The sequence below is a fragment of the Phalangium opilio genome, unplaced genomic scaffold, assembly GCF_054372755.1.
Source record: "Phalangium opilio isolate 3A_F unplaced genomic scaffold, DU_Popi_V2 ptg000060l_1, whole genome shotgun sequence".
NCBI classification, from domain to species: domain Eukaryota; kingdom Metazoa; phylum Arthropoda; class Arachnida; order Opiliones; family Phalangiidae; genus Phalangium; species Phalangium opilio.
Genome location: NW_028324177.1, coordinates 5,328,920 through 5,333,368, shown reverse-complemented (window position 1 = coordinate 5,333,368; position 4,449 = coordinate 5,328,920). Strand labels below are relative to the sequence as shown.

The 4,449-nt window shown below is 28.7% G+C and overlaps 1 long non-coding RNA gene across 1 annotated transcript; it reads right to left on the bottom strand.

Annotated features, from left to right (window-relative positions):
• Positions 1-3,019: 3,019 nt before the first annotated feature.
• LOC149666737 (uncharacterized) lies at positions 3,020-3,397 on the bottom strand. Its single transcript, XR_016368250.1, has 3 exons — positions 3,345-3,397; positions 3,245-3,265; positions 3,020-3,109 (listed from the first exon to the last, which is right to left on the bottom strand). It is a non-coding gene; the product is annotated as an uncharacterized LOC149666737 (long non-coding RNA).
• Between the last annotated feature and the right edge of the window lie 1,052 nt (positions 3,398-4,449).

Below are 4,449 nucleotides of genomic sequence, written 5' to 3'. Positions count from 1 at the left end.
ATAATTATAAACGTATTAAATAATTATAAATTATAATCGTAATCAGAGATTCATTTCTTTTTAATAGAGAATATATCTCGTTCTGTGTTTTATTTGAATTTTTACGTTCGATGTGGGGATTTCACTTCCTACAGCTTTGTGGTCTTTGCTTTAGATGAAAATTATACATAATAATACATATACATACAAAATACGTATTTTTTCGCATCTTCCTAATTCGTTAGACTTAAAAATCAATCCAATATGTTTTTGGTGTAAGTTTTTAAATTCGATTTTGGGACCCTTTTTCTTAATGACTTTGGAAGTTTTTTTGCGTTTGATGAAAATTCTTAAAATTCCAAATGGAGATGTTGAGCTCTCTGATGAAATTACTCAACAAACATTACTTCCTAGAGTTAATGATCGAAATTATGCAAAATTGGGAAAGAAAAATTGACAATATTACTATTAATGAGGAAGTTTATTGCTTATGTGGATTCCGAGGAACCGCTTCAAATTAAGAGTGTAGTCCCGCCCGAAGATGTTAAGGGATACCTTTCTATCGAAACTTACAAACGCACGTCAAACGTGCCATCAAAGGTATAGGCAATCTCTGAATTGGACAATAGGCTGACACTACGGTGCCCATTATAAAAATGAGGGATGTTTTGAGGGTGACCAAGGACCAGGTTCAACTTAAACCTAAACAATAAGTTCTATTTAAAAGAATTATTTATAGACTCGAGTTTTTGATATATACCTTTATAATTGAAATGTATAATTCATCCCATATTGTATGTAATTTTCAATTTTTACATCTGCTATGTGGCCCCTCGTTCTAACGTTTTTCAATATTTTTTTTGATTAAAATACGTGAGCTTCGTAAGGTTTAGGGTATCGCAAGTACGTTGAATTTTTGGTATCTACCTATTAAATTAAAATTTACAATAGATACAATTTTTTGTTTCATTTTGACTTTCTTCATCCGGTATTAGGACCTCTTTTCTAACGGTTTTTCATTATATTTCTAATTAAGGTGTCGTACAACGCACTAAAATTTACCTATCATTTTTTGATATATACAATTTTCTTTGAAATAAATAGAAAATTCAATTTTGGCTTTTTAAATCCGCAGTGGCAATCTTAGTTCCAAAGATTTTTCATGTTCTTTTAGTTTCTATTAATCTAGATAATTTCTTAAGTTATCAAGTAATGCACTATGTAAGAATCGTAATCCAGATATACATCTGTTTTTCTAAAATGAGAATAAATCACACTTTGTGTTTTATTTTAGTTTTTACATTTGATATGGGAACCTTTTTTCCTACAGGTTTTCGTGGTCTTGCTTTAGATGAATATCACACTTAATCAAGCCAGGTAATTCTTCTATCTTCCAAATTCCTTAGACTTAAAATCAATCGAAAATGTTTTTGGTGTTGAGGTTTTATATTCGATTTTGGGACCCTTTTCTTCATAATTTTTAAATTTTTTTTGAAAATCATTAAATCTCCTAAGGTACAACGCACTGAAAATAGCCTCGAATTTAATATATAAACATATTAAATTGAAATTTAAAATAATTCCATATGAAATCTATTTTAGAATTTGGATGAAACTAGATAATTTCTTAAGATTCTGAATCATGCCGTAAATTAGAATCATAATTTAGATATAATGTTTAATTGAAATCTAGAATAAATCTGGATCTGTTTTTAAATTTGACTTTTTACCTTCAGAATCAACGGTTTTTAGTTTTTTCATAATGCTATGCACAGAAATTTGAAATTTTGTTTCAAAGGTATAAAACATTTAATATAGCCTTATATTTTCAATATCTTATTTACTTGAAATCCAGAAATATCCCATCTCGTCTCTAACTGTTTACGTCCGTTATGCTGATCGTTGTTCCAAGGGTTTTCATATGTTTTAAGATTAACTAAATAGCTGCCCAATTGTGTACTTAAAATAGGCAAAAATTTTTGATATATACCTCTATTTTTCAAATTGAGAATTAATCCCTTTTTGTGTTTAATTTTTACTGTTTATACGCGTAATGAGGACCCTTGTTATAACGGTTATACATTTTTTCGTCGAAAATTTCACGAGCTATCTCCTATTACACTTAAAACCGCTCGATTTTTTGAGGTATTCTAAAATTATTATTATTAATAAATCCAATTTTAAGTTTAATTTGTCACTTTTACATCTAATATGGGAAAATTCATTAACAATTTTCATGCGGTTTTTTTCTCTGTTTAAAGGGAATTACAAAAGTGATAATAGGATTCAAGTGTATTTATGGTCAAAAAAAGTATATCTGTTATATTTACAACTTAATAGTGTTCTTTCCTAAGAAAAGTAATTAAATATATAAAACAGTAGCATTGAAAATTAAGAGCTAAAATTGAAAGTCGTTAAGGCTCGCCATATAAATTTAAGGCGCGATAAAACCATATTTTCAACATGCAGCTAAAGGCTCGATGCTGGATAAGAAACTCGAGACTCGGCTCGAAGCTCGAAAACCGAAAATAGAGAGGCGGGAGGCTCGACTCGAAACCAAAAAATCAAGACTCGCACAGCTCTTATATATAGTACATTATTTATCAAAAATCTTAGTTACGACACCTAACCAAAAGAAAAATAATGAATAAGCGTTAAAAAAGGTCCTCATAGCGGATGTAGTAAGTCAAATTTAAACAGAATATTTTATTTATCACAAATATCAATTAAACAGGAAGATATCAAAAATACGAAGCTATTTCAACTTCGTTATACGATATCTCAAAAAATCGCATTATTTTCACCTAAAGCAACAAACATGAAAAACCGTTGGGTCAAAGGTCCCGGAAAGGGCTTAAAATCCAAAATTAGACACAAAATGGTGTAAATTATAATATTCAATTAAAAAGGTATACCTATATCAAAACTTTTAGACATCATACCTTACGAAGTTTACTATTATTCATCCACAAGGAAAATAGCAAAGAACCGTTGGAAAAAGGGATGTAGTAAGTCAATTTTAAACTCAAATTTTATTTATCACAAATTTAAATTAAACAGGTAGATATCAAAAATACAAAGCTCTTGCTACTGCGTTATACGAAACCTTAAGGAATGGTATTATTTCCATCTAAAGTTAAAACATGAAAAACCGTTGGATCAAGGGTCCCCACAAAGGATGTGAAAATCCAAAATTAGACACAAAATGGTGTAAATTATAAATTTCAATTGAATAAGTATATATTAAAAATTTTAGATACGACACCTTACGAAATTTACTATTCACCTGAAAAATAGTGTAAAATGGGTGATATTAAAATTACAATTCAACGGGAATATATCGAAATTTGAATTTATTTACTTACAAAGACTACTAACTAGAAACATAATGAAATACCGCTTGAAAAAGGCTGCCCATAGTGGATATAAGAGTTAAAAATTGAACAAAAATGAGATGTATTATGCATTTCAATGAAACAGGACAGGTAGATATCAAATATTCGAGGCTCTTTTAATGTGTTATACGATACCTTCGGAAATTATCCAGTTTTTATCTAAAGCAAAAACATAAAAACCCATTGGAAGAAGGGTCCATATAACAGGTGTAAATAGTCACAATTAGACACAATACGGGATTTTATTAACATTTCATTTAAACAGGTTTACATCAAAAATTGTAATCATTTTTCGTGCGTTTGGTTAAGGAAGTTTTCTAATATTCATTAAAAGAAAAAAGACGAAAAATGGCCATCTCGGGTATGAAAATTTCACAGTTAAACTCAAGATGAATCATAAATTCATCAAATTTTCCTTTAAAGCAAAGAAAGTGAGAAATTGTTGGTATAAAAGTATTATAGATGTAATAAGTCAAATCAAACACAAAATAGAATTTACTTTCAATATCAACTAAACAGGTATTTATCAAATTAATGATTATTTTTTAAGTGCAAAAATAAAAAAATGAAAAACCATTGGAACACTTTGCAGTAAAAAATGAGCATTGAAAATATTTTGATAAAAGAGGAAGTTATTAAAAATATTTTGATAAAAGAGGAAGTTATTACAAATATTTTGATAAAAGAGGAAGTTATTAAAAACCCTATTCTAAGTTTAATTGACGATGCCATTCGTAAAAATATCCTTTTAACCTTTGTCATTCTATAGAGTGTATTAGACTATAAAGATTGAAATACAGTATATTATACAAAAACGAGTTTTTCTTCGCAGTGCTTAAAAAACTTCACATATAGACAATCATTGGCCACAGTTTTTTAAACTCACAAAGGCCCAGAAATTGGAAACTATTACATGAATTACAATTTGAATTTCAGTTTTATCAATACGAGAAATTTGGTTTTAATTGGGGAGTTCGAAATTTTGCAACAAAAACGTCTAACTCGCAAACTATTATCCACCTCGTAATGTTAAGCTCCATAGAGATTAACATAACGATTTCGAATTCAGTATAAA